The 12,891-nt window shown below is 38.8% G+C and overlaps 1 non-coding gene across 1 annotated transcript; it reads right to left on the reverse strand.

Annotated features, from left to right (window-relative positions):
- Positions 1–1,772: 1,772 nt before the first annotated feature.
- On the reverse strand, positions 1,773–1,875 carry LOC138988089 (U6 spliceosomal RNA). Its single transcript, XR_011464424.1, has one exon. It is a non-coding gene; the product is annotated as a U6 spliceosomal RNA (small nuclear RNA).
- Between the last annotated feature and the right edge of the window lie 11,016 nt (positions 1,876–12,891).

Consider the following 12,891-nt stretch of genomic DNA (forward strand, 5'->3'; position numbering starts at 1 on the left):
TACTTTGTCTTTCTTTGTTAAGTCATTTGGTGTCTCCGAAAAAATACATACATATATATTTGAGAAAAAGATTATCTGACACTTAGTATTTCCTACATCCTCATCTGTACCAAAACAGTTAGATTTTTTTTCTGTGTGTATATTCTCTTTAATCATAGAATTCACATTCACATTAAATAACTCATTTTTTCCTCAATGGATTTAATCATAAAGAGATAGGGTATATATCATCTTAAAAAGAAAGCTCTTACAAAAACCAAAAATAGCTAGATATTGCTGAAGAAAAATACATAAGCATGCTGACAGATCTCTATTTTTTAATTTTTTTAGCTGTGCTACTAGGTTTGGGGGATCTTAGTTCCCTGACCAGGGATTGAACCTGCATCCTCCACAGCAAAAGCTTGGAGTCCTAACCACCGGACCTCCAGGGAATTTCCCTCACACTAAATTCATAAACACAAATCTCACATGGGCCCTCTAATCAGCCTGGTCATCTTAGTCACTTCTCTGAAATCCTGTGTTGGTGTCCCAATTACTCAAAATGACTGTCACTGTTTACTTCTCTCATTTCAAAGTCCTGGCACACATGCCAACCACTGGCCTTCCACACTCTGCTTGTGGTAGACGACTCAGCCTCACCTTACACTGACAGAACAGAGGCAACTCATATAAAACCCTCCCCTCCTGGCCACCATAACAGAGCTCAGGTCTTTCCGTGGGCCCACCCTCCCTTCCTTCCCCTTTATCACTGCGATGAAGGGCCTTGCTCCCGCCAATGGCAGTGTCTCCACATGCAGTCTTCACAGCCCTCTCACTACTCCAGTTTAGGCTGAGGGTTTCCTGATCCTGAGTTTCTCCCTCTTTGTTGGATCATCCCCTTTACTGTACGAACTGCCCTGGTAACCTTTCATCTTGCAAATGACCCTCCAGGTACAACATCATTTTAGACTCCCTTTTACCGCAACTGGGGCTTCCCTGGTGGCTCAGACGGTAAAGCGTCTGCTGGTAATGCAGGAGACCAGGGTTCGATCCCTTGGTTGGGAAGATCCCCTGGAGAAGGAAATGACAACCCACTCCAGTACTCTTGCCTGGAAAATTCCGTGGACTGAGGAGCCTGGTAGGCTACAGTCCATGGGGTCACAAAGAGTCGGACACGACTGAGCGACTTCACTTCACTACCGCAACTATCTTCCTGGTGGCTCAAGAACCCGGAAGCTTCTCCACAACAGCTGGGTGGTGGTGGTGGTGGTTTAGTTGTTGAATCGTGTCCGACTCTTGCGACCCCATGGACTGTAGCCTGCCAGGCTCCTCGATCTGTGAGATTCTCCAGGCGAGTATACTGGAGTAGGTAGCCATTTCCTTCTCCAGGGGATCCTCCCAACCCAGGAATCGAACCCGGGTCTTCTGCACTGCAGGCAGATTCCTTACTGACGGGGCTATAAAGGAAGCCCACAACAGCCATACCATTTTATATTTCCATGAGCCATGCATAAAAATTTCTAGACATTTTGATTAAACTTGTTATTTTATCTTTTTCTTATAATAACATCTTGTTGGGTTTATAGTATGACATTGTGAACTATGATTTTATTGATTTATTTTTTCCTTGAGTTCTCTGTTTTTGCTTCTTGTAGTTTGACACTGTTGTTAGGCACATATGCATTAAGAATTGTTATGTCTTCTTGGAGAATTAACCCCTTTCTCATTATGTAATGAATGTACTTCTTTATCAACTGTGGTTTTTTTATGTCATAAAATGGACTTTCATGTCTAAAAATATGGAATGCTTCACGAATTTGTGTGTCATCCTTGTGCAGGGACCATGCTCATCTTATCTGTATCATTCCAACTTTTGTATATTTGCTGCCAAAGCAAGCTCCAGCTGTGATTTTTAAAGCAACTCATCTTTAGCCAGTCTTTCTAAAGCATTTAACAAAATTTTCTTTGAACCAATTGCATTTGCACTCATGTTTTGTTGGTTTACATAATATTAAGCTATGAAATCACAGGAAAAAGTACTATTGATACAGTTTAGGAACACATGCACTGAGTCTCATGGAAAGTAATTAGTAATAGAAATTCCTGGACATAAATGTGTGAATAAGTCAGTTTTATAGACAAACTGTATAGCTAGGTTATGTGTTATTGTTGTTGTTCAGTGGCTCAGTTGTGTCTGACTCTTTGCAACTCCCATGAATGGCAGGTTATGTGGAGGGTATTTTAATCAGTTCTTATCATTGGATATTCAGGTTATTTCACTAGATTTTTGATTTGTATAAAGGATACTATAATGAATCTCTTTATAAGTAAATCTAAATGCATTTTCTGAAAAGTAGTTTCTTGTGGTGCTTGATTTAATAAGCATGAGCAATTGAATTTTTGTTTGTTTGTTTTTTCTTTTTTTCTTAATTTTATTTTTTGTGGAGTTTTTTTGTTTGTTTATCTGACCAATTGAATTTTTGACACATGAAGTTACTCTCTAACCTTCACCACAGCTGTATGTGAAAATGCATATTTTTTCACATCTTTGTCAGTAATAGGTGCTTTAAAATATATTGATTTTTAGTGATGAAAATTGGTATCTTTTAAAATATTTTGTGATTTTTTTTAATGTTAGCTTAGCTTTAAACTCAAACATTTTAAAATATTTTATTTAAAAAATTTTAAATGTTAGCGTGCTGTCATCTAGTGACAACTTTATGTAAGAAATAAAAGAGTAAGTCATAATTTAGTAATTTCATCTTGTAATTGAGGAAACAATTAAGTGTATGCATTCAGACCCCAAGTAATATATCCAATTAAGGGCAAACTCAAGAGCTGACAAATCCAAGCCAGGCTCTCATCCAAGATCTGAAAGATTCTTTTCTTTTCCATTGTCCCTGTTAAGTCACAGCAGTATAGTCAAACCAAAAGATCAGATGATGATGAGAATAATACTCTGATTATTTTGATGAAAGCTGTTAATAAAACCTTTCTATCTTTATGCTGAAAATCTTTCTAAATTTGCTCAGTGGACATAAAAACAGAAGGGAAGGAATTTTGTAGCAACATATTTTCTATTTATATATAGATCAATTAGGGAATATATTTAACATCTCTTTGAAGAGTATAGTATTATAATATCATTATGAATAGAATTCTCAGGGTAGGTGTAAGATTGTAGGCTTAATTTTACTTAGCTATGTGATATCAGTTTTGTTTTTAACCTTGGGTAGAAAACAAAATGCCCCTTTCTGAATGCCACGTATAGCATGGAATACTATACATTGCATTCAGAAAGGGGATATAAGCCAAGGAAAATTCTTTCTGCCCTTTGAGAGTCAGGAAATAAGATAATTCATACCCAGCGAATACTCAAAATGACTACAATGTGCAAAATTCCATGAGCACACAAAGAAAGAAGACCATATGTTGTCTTGGAAGAAAACAGTTGAAGGGACTAGTACATACAGGCCACTTTCCCATGTGGTATTTTTAATGTAAGCATCATATCAATTCCATTGGAGTTCCTCATTTTACAGGTGAGGAAAGAAATTTAGGAAGACTCAGTAGCAAAGCAGTAATGCACTTAGGATCAGAAGAGCCAATCTAGAGCATGTGACAGGGGGACTTAGTGGCGATTACTTACAGAAGACGGGAGACGGCGTGAAAAACTCTCCAGATAAAGCATCAGAATCAACATCAGTACAGAAACCAGTCGACTGAGCGACTGAACTGAACTGAGCTGAATATAATGGGCATTAGTTCAGCAATTCATTCTGACATGATTCAGGGAAAATCATGTTCTTTATCACATTCTCTTTAAACTTTCCTATAAATTTATGCTTGTCTAAGAATTGTAATCATTTATTTGAGCTTTATCACCTTTTAGAAAAAAACATGTACTTTCTTTATTGTCAGTTTTCTCTTCAAGTCTTTGAAAATATAGTTCAGAGACCTTAGTATGTTTTTGAACTCCTGTTGCAATGTTTGAACAGTTTTATCATGGGTAGATCATCTAAGTTGGCATGCATGTTTAAAATACTTCATCTGCCAGATGGACCTGAAAAGAACACAAATAATAGTTGCAAAATGTTGAATCCAACTCAACAAATCCCAGTAGTGAAGAAGTAAAATTTTCTTCAATGAATTTAAAGAAACTAGACAGAGCACATGTTGTGTACTTATTCATGTTTTAAAAGAATACTTTTTTCACATCTTTTATTATAGCTTTCTTATCATAAAACTGACCACAAATGTCATTCAACAATAGGTTCAAATCACCCAGAACTTGCTTCACTCTGTTAAATAAAGCCATAGCTAGTTTTCAGTTGTTAAAGTTAAAAATCACTCATAAGGTTTTCTATATTAACCATATTACACAACAATCAACAATTGATCAGGGCTGTCACATCTTAAATAAAATCTCCAGTAATGGACTTTTACTTGCTGTCTGATTTCTCTTATTTACCACCTAATTTTATACATGTTTTCTGATTCTAAAATTAATTTTTATTAACATGATTTGGATAAATGTTAAATTAGCTTTTCTCATTTTAGTATTTCAAATGCTCCTGGATTGAAAGCAGCAGCTATTTTGATAATTCCTATGAAATATTTGTTATTTAAGAATGCCACTGTTCATTATGAACTCTAAAAGAAAATAGTTTTGCTTTAAAATCTTTTTTTAAAATACAATTGGCCTTCCCCCCCCTTTTTTTTTTTTAGTTTATTTGGCTGCAATGAGTCTGTTTCTTCATGCAGTATCTTCGGTTGTGGCATGCAGGCTTGTTCCTTGACAAGGGATCAAACTCGGGCCCCCTGCATTGGGAACATGGAGTCTTAATCACTGGACTGCCAAGAAAGTGCTTTTTGCTTTAAAAGTTTAATAGCCACAACTACTAGCACTTTAGAATAATATTTAATGTTCTTTTTTTTAATCTGTGTTTAATAAGACTTTGGTCTAAGGGCGTTTTTATTTGATTTATGTGTAAACCAAGAAAACATAAGAAGACAAGAAAATTAATATAATGTAATAGCCCCTATTGGATCCTGGAACAGAAAAAGAACATTAGTGGGAAAACAAATGGGATCTAAATAAAGCCTAGAATTTAGTTAGTAGTAATCTACTAATGTCTACATCTTATGTAACTCTATTTATCAAAACTAAGAAATTGACACTGGGGAAACTTAGTGATTTAACTGTTTGAACTATTTTTGCAACTTTTCTGTAAATACAGAAAAATGTTTTAAAGGCACAAAGGCAATTTAAAGGTAGTGGAGAAAGGATAGCCTTTTAACAAGTGGTGCTGGAACAATTAGACATCTGTGTGCAAAAAAAATGAACTTGAATCAATACTGCACACTACATACAGAAAACAACTCAAGACAGATTTTAGATCTAAACGCAAAACCTAAAACTATAGAACTTCAAGAAGAAAAATAAGAGAAAATCTTGTGACCTGTTAGGCAAAGATTTCTTAGATACAAAAGCAAAAGCACAATCAAAAGAACAACAAATAAATAACTTGAAATTTAACATAATTTATAAAACTTATGCTTTAAAAAAAACACTGCTAAATAATGAAAAGATTGGGAGAAAATCTTTTTTTTTTTTTTTTTTTTAGTGATCAATTAATGAACATTTATTAAGTGGCTTCTTTTTTTTAAATTTTATTTTATTTTAAAACTTTACAATATTGTATTGGTTTTGCCAAATATCGAAATGAATCCGCCACAGGTGTACCTGTGTTCCCCATCCTGAACCCTCCTCCCTCCTCCCTCCCCATACCATCCCTCTGGGTCCTCCCAGTGCACCAGCCCCAAGCATCCAGTATCATGCATCGAACCTGGACTGGCGACTCGTTTCATATATGATATTATACGTATTTCAAAGCACATGCTTGGTGAAGGAACAAGAGGAATCTTTTGGAAGTGAAGAATATGTTCATTCTTTTGACTGTGGTGATGGCCTCATGAGTGTATGAATACATAAAAATGTATCAAATTGTATGCTTTAAAAAAATGGTTTATTGTATGCTATTTACACCTCAATAAAACTGTTAAAACATTTCTTTTTTAAAAAATTATTTTTTACTTTTGGCTGTGCTTAATCCTAGTTGCTATACTTGGGCTTTCAGTAGTTGCAGCAAGCTGGGGGTTACTTTCGAGTTGCAGTGCTCAGGCTTCTCACTGAAGTCCTTCTCTTGTGGAGCAAGAGCTCTATGGCACATGGGCTGTAAGGGCGCTTGGTCTCCAAGGCATGTAGGCTCGGTAGTTGTGGTACTTGGGCTTCAGTTCAGTTCAGTTCAGTCGCTCAGTCGTGTCCGACTCTTTGCGACCCCATGAATCGAAGCACGCCCGGCCTACCTGTCCATCACCAACTCCCGGAGTTCGCTCAGACTCACGTCCATCGAGTCGGTGAAGCCATCCAGCCATTTCATCCTCTGTCGTCCTCTTCTCCTCCTGCCCCCAATCCCTCCCAGCATCAGAGTCTTTTCCAATGAGTCAACTCTTTGCATGAGGTGGTCAAAGTACTGGAGTTTCAGCTTTAGCATCATTCCTTCCAATGAACACCCAGGATTGATCTCCTTTAGAATGGACTGATTGGATCTCCTTGTAGTCCAAGGGACTCCCAAGAGTCTTCTCCAACACCACAGTTCAAAAGCATCAATTCTTCGGTGCTCAGCTTTCTTCACAGTCCAACTCTCACATCCATACATGACTACTGGAAAAACCATAGCCTTGACTATGGTTTGTTGGCAAAGTAATGTCTCTGCTTTTGAATATGCTATCTAGGTTGGTCATAACTTTCCTTCCAAGGAGTAAGCGTCTTTTACTTTCATGGCTGCAGTCACCATCTGCAGTGATTTTGGAGCCCAGAAAAATAAAGTCTGACACTGTTTCCACTGTTTCCCCAGGCTTAGTTGCCCAGCAGTATTTGAAATCTTCCTGCACCAGGAATCGAACCCATGTCCCCTGCATTGGCAGGCAGATTCTTATCCATTGAACCACAAGAAAAGTCTTGGGTTTTTTGTTTTGTTTGCTTATTTAATTGGCTGCATTTGGTCCTAGCTGTGGCATGCAAGCTTCATTGATCTGCAGCAGGTGGGATCTTAGTTCCCTGACCAGAGATCGAACCTGCATCCCCCACATTGCAAGGTGGATTCTTTTTTTTTTAAATTAAAATTTGTATTTTATTTTATTAAAAAAATTCTACAGTGCTTTACAATTTTCAGAAGTTTCACACACATTTCATATAATCCCATAATAACGTTTTTAAAATTCCCTACTCCAATGTTGCCCTTCCCCATTCCCTATCCCCACTGCTGCTGCTGCTGCTGCTGCTGCTGCTAAGTCGCTTCAGTTGTGTCCGACCCTGTGTGACCCCATAGATGGCAGCCCACCAGGCTCCCCCGTCCCTGGGATTCTCCAGGCAAGTGGTAACCACTAATTTGTTCTCTGTGAGTCTGCTTCTTTTTTGGCAAGGTGGATTCTTAACCACTGGACAACAAGAGAAGTTCTTTTGTTGTTGTTGTTTGTTAGTTTTCTTAAAAATGAACGAAAAAAACATAAAAAACTAATCGAGTATGAACACTGCCACTACTGAAACCCACGTGCCCTAGAGCCCATGCTCTGCAACAAGAGAGGCTCAGTTCAGTCGCTCAGTCAAGTCCGACTCTTGTGACCCCATGGACTGCAGCACACCAGGATTCCCTGTCCATCACCAACTCCCAGAACTTGCTCAAACTCATGTCCATTGAGTCAGTGATGTCATCCAACTGTCTCAGCCTCTGTTGTCCCCTTCTCCTGCCTTCAGTCTTTCCCAGCAACAGGGTCTTTTTAAATGAGTCCATTCTTTGCATCAGGTGGCCAAAGTATTGGAGTTTCAGCTTCAGTATGAGTCCTTCCAATGAATATTCAGGACTGATTTCCTTTAGGATGGACTGGTTGGATTTCCTTGCAGTCCAAGGGACTCTCAAGAGTCTTCTCCAACACCACAACTCAACAGCATCAATTCTTCAGCCTTCAGCTTTCTGTATAGTCCAACTCTCACATCCATACATGAGTACTGGAATAACCATTTACTAGACCAATAACCTTTTACTAGATGGACCTTTGTTGGTAAAGTGATGTCTCTGCTTTTTAATATGCTGTCTAGGTTGGTCATAGTTTTTTTCCAAAGAGCAAGCGCTTTTAATTTTGTGACTACAGTCACCATCTGCAGTGATTTTGGAGCCCCCCAAAATAAAGTCTGTCACTGTTTCCATTGTTTCCCCATCTATTTTCCATGAAGTAATGGGACCGGATGCCATGATCTTAGCTTTTTGAATGTTGAGTTTCACTCTCCTTTTTCACTTTCATCAAGAGGCTCTTTAGTTCTTCTTCACTTTCTGCCATAAAGGTGGTGTCATCTATATATCTGAGATTATTGATATTTCTCCTGGCAATCTTGATTCCAGCTTGTGCTTCATCCAACCCAGCATTTCGCATGATGTACTCTGCATATAAGTTAAATAAGCAGGGTGACAATGTACAGCCTTGACGTACTTCTTTCCCATTTTGGAACCATTCTGTTGTTCCATGTCCATTTCTAACAGTTGCTTCTTGACCCGAATGCAGATTTCTTAGGAGGCAGGCAAGGCGGTCTGATATTCCCATCTCTTAAAGAATTTTCCAGTTTGTTGTGATCCACACAGTCAAAGGCTTTGGTGTAGTCAATAAAGCAGAAGTACAAGAGAGGTTACTGCTACTGAAAAAACCTTCCTTCCAACCTCCACTAGGGGCTAGAAAGAAAAATTTCCCATGAACATTGGAACATTCTGTATATCCCCCCCCCCAAATGCTTTTTATTTTTAGCATATGGTACATAATAGGAAAGCGACCAATTTTGGAGTGATACCAAGCACAGACCTAATCTTTAGTAAATTTCAAAAGAAGTTTAGCTTATGATCAGTAATGTTATTTCCAGGAATCTCTGTTTTCAAAGGCTGTAACTGAGATGGAAGTCTTCTGGAGACTTCACTGTGGCTGCATGCCTCATCGTATATGTGTGATATAAAAGGAATGCACTATGCTGTACATTTCCTTAAACATTAAGAAATATATATATACAATAGACACTGAGTCAGGATTATTTAAAACTTACATGCATGCTAAGTCACTTCAGTCGTGTCTGACTCTTTGTGACCCCATGGACTGTATACAGTTATAACGTCAGGCTCCTGTGTCCATGGGATTCTCCAGGCAAGAATACTGGAGTGGGTTGCCATGCCCTCCTCCAGGGGATCTTCTCAATCCAGGAATCAAACCCTTGTTTCTCACATCTCCTGCATTGGCAGGCAGGTTCTTTACCACTAGCGCCACCCAAGAAGCCCTAAAACACACATATAACGTACGTAAAGAATGATACTCCAGTTTGAGAAGCAGAAGTAGGTATTGCCAACTCCAGTTCCTGCTAAGAATTGAGGACGTTGAATCAGAAACATTATATGATACTAAGGAAAAATAGCAGGGTGGTCTTGAAAAGAGGAAGTGTTATCTGTCTGTAACTGTCAGGGGTTCTCTAGAAATGAGAGTAGTTCATGTGTCTGTTCTTCATTTCCAAAGTTCTGAAAGCTTGGTCTCATCAGCAGCATTCGTTTTCTTCTCCCACTTGTCTTCATGTTCTGATCTTGTAAATAATACAGTGTAAGTGTTTTAGGATTCTGTGGGTTCGGGTTTTGGTGGTTCTCCCTCTTGGTTCTGTGTCTACTCCTGTGTTTGTGTTTTGATCTCTTTTTCTTCATCCATAATTTCTTGACAATTGAAGTAGAAAATTTTTTCTTTCACTAACATTAGTATTGAATCATACCTTCTAAATTGGCTTGAGTATATTGGCATAAGTAATCATTTGTCTCAAACATATGGCCTTATTTCTAATTATTCTGGAGACCTAAGTTGACTCTTGCCTGGAAAATCCCATGGATGGAGGAGCCTGGTAGGCTCAGTCCAAGGGGTTGCTAAGAGTCGGACACGACTGAGCGACTTCACTTTGACTTTTCACTTTCATGCATTGGAGAAGGAAATGGCAACCTACTCCAGTGTTCTTGCCTGGAGAATCCCAGGGACGGGGGAGCCTGGTGGGCTGCCATCTATGGGGTCGCACAGAGTTGGACACGACTGAAGTGACTTAGCAGCAGCAGCAAGTTGACTCTTTATTTAAAAGGTGATTCTGTCTTTGAAATTCTAGGTTACCTTTTGTAATTGTTGCCTCCAGTTGGAGAAGCACATCCTTCTGTAGTATGTTGCTAGTATTTATTTGTAAGCTTGGATTACTTCCCTGCATCATTTGTTATATCAAAACATTATTGTAACGCAGGTGATCAAGAGAGAAGAATAACACTTTAATTGTAGGTGGAGTATACTTATATATAGGAATTTACCAAATTTGTTGAATGTCTACACTGTACACATGAATGTCTTTTCTGAGAGGGCGGAAGGGAAACCTCAAAGGGGCATAAGACCTCAAGTACCTCATCATGATGAATCTGAGGACAACATGACAGCAAACCTCAGAATAGACACTAAAGTCATAGATTATGTGTGATTGACATATGTCTGCCATAAACTCTGCGTTCTCAGAGTTCAAGGTTGGCTTACCAACGAAGAGTGGGTTGGAGGGAAGAGAAACTGGAGGGAAAGAGACTACTTAGAAAGCTAAGTCAGGCCAAGTCAGTAGTCCTGACATGAAATTCAGATCTAAATCAGATAACATCGAGGATATTTGACTTGCATTGGATTAAATTTTTTACTTGAGGAAGGTAATTTTAAGTGTAGTTTTTCTATATTTAGGTTTATTTTATTCCCATTTTTTTTTACAAAAATTAGTCATGTGTGTATGTATGTGAGCATGTGTAAATTTTCTCATTAGAAGATGCATACTTATTAGGAAATGTAGAAGTGTCCTAACTTCCTAGATGTTAAAGCATCCATTCATTTTTTAAAAGCAGGTTAGAGTTTACCATTCTATATGTTCATATAGCATTTTTAATTTACTAAGTTATTCTTTAATTGAAAATCCTTTTGAATTGACAATCAAGAAAACTATTTCCCAAAATAAAACTGTAAGGCACCAGTGCTAGCCCTTATCATCTTTGGGTCAGGTCATGTGAGACCATGTGAAAATGGTCCTATGTTTGTGAGTTCAGTTCCTATTTGACTGAGTTGGAAATAGACTACTCACATGCCAGCAAGCAGCCAACTCAGAGAGGTATGAATTGACTTGAGGTGAGGGGTTGGGCTGAGAAAACGTGTGGCTGCATCTTAAACAACTTGGAGTGATATCAAAGGGAGAACAGAATCATCTTTAATTCAGTGTGTACAGATAAATTGTTGTTAATAAGATTAGCATATTATCTTATTTGCTTCCTAAGGGGAGAAATAAAATGTTTGTTTGTGGAGTGGGGCAAAAGTACAACCCAAGCAACAATTTATTCTCTCTCCCAACACTTTGTGATGTTACCAGAGCTAATTTACAGATGAAATTACTGCTTTCTAGTTCAGTGAGAGAAATTTAATGATCTTGCAGTTGCACTGACATATATAAAAAGATCCAACCAATCCTTAAACCCCAAAGTCATACTTAATAGAGAAGTGAAATCAGAATATTCTTCTAGAAAGAAGAAACTAAAACAGGAACATTTCCATCTCTTTGTAAATAGGATTATGTTTTATCACATGTTTAAAAAATTGGTTACCTATTTCATGATAGTTACTCAATGATGAACGCCCACTTTTTGTGCAAATTGAGAAATGATTTTTGTAACCCGACCTATGTGGGAAGGGAAATATTTGTTCACAATGTGAAAAGAAGTGAAATCCACCCTAAGTTCTGATTGCATTGACCCTGGAAGTTTAAGGGCTTCCCTCATAGTTCAGTTGGTAAAGAATCCACCTGCAATGCAGGAGACCCCAGTTCGATTCTTGGGTTGGGAAGATCTGCTGGAAAAGGGATAGGCTACCCACTCCAGAATTCTTGAGCTTCCCTTGTGGCTCAGCTAGTAAGGAATCTGCCTGCAATGTGGGAGGCCTGGGTTCGATTCCTAGGTTGGGAAGATCCCTTGGAAAAGGGAAAGGCTACATAGTATTCTGGCCTGGAGAATTCCATGGACTCTATAGTCCATGGGGTCGCAAAGAGTCGGACATGACTGAACAACCTTCACTGGAAATTTAAATACAACAGAAATAATAGTACAAAGGAAGTATGCACAAAGAAATCAAAAGCTTTCCATAATTATCAGTTGTACATACATTAAGAATATTGATTTTTAGAGGCTCCTTTAGTGGTCTAAAGCTGAGCGCTGGAGAATTGATGCTTTTGAACTGTGGTGTTGGAGAAGACTCTTGAGAGTCCCTTGGACTGCAAGGAGATCCAATCAGTCCATCCTAAAGGAGATCAATCCTGGGTGTTCATTGGAAGGACTGATGCTGAAGCTGAAACTCCCGTACTTTGGCCACTTCATGCGAAGAGTTGACTCATTGGAAAAGACTCTGATGCTGGGAGGGATTGGGGGCAGGAGGAGAAGGGGATGACAGAGGATGAGATGGCTGGATGGCATCACCGACTCGATGGACATGAGTTTGGGTAAACTTCGGGAGTTAATGATGGACAGGGAGGCCTGGCGTGCTGTGATTCATGGGGTCACAAAGAGTCGGACACGACTGAATGACTGAACTGAACTGAACTTAGTGGTCCAGGGGTTAAAAATCTGCCTGTCAATGCAGGGGACATGCGTTGGATCCCTGGTCTGGGAGGATCCCAGATGCCACTGAGCAACTAAACCCAGATGCCACTGAGCAACTAAACCTCTGAGCCACAACTACTGGGCCCACACACTACAGCCTAGGAGCCACAGCTACTGAAACCAGAGT

This window comes from Bos mutus, chromosome 5, assembly GCF_027580195.1.
Source record: "Bos mutus isolate GX-2022 chromosome 5, NWIPB_WYAK_1.1, whole genome shotgun sequence".
Lineage (NCBI taxonomy): Eukaryota > Metazoa > Chordata > Mammalia > Artiodactyla > Bovidae > Bos > Bos mutus.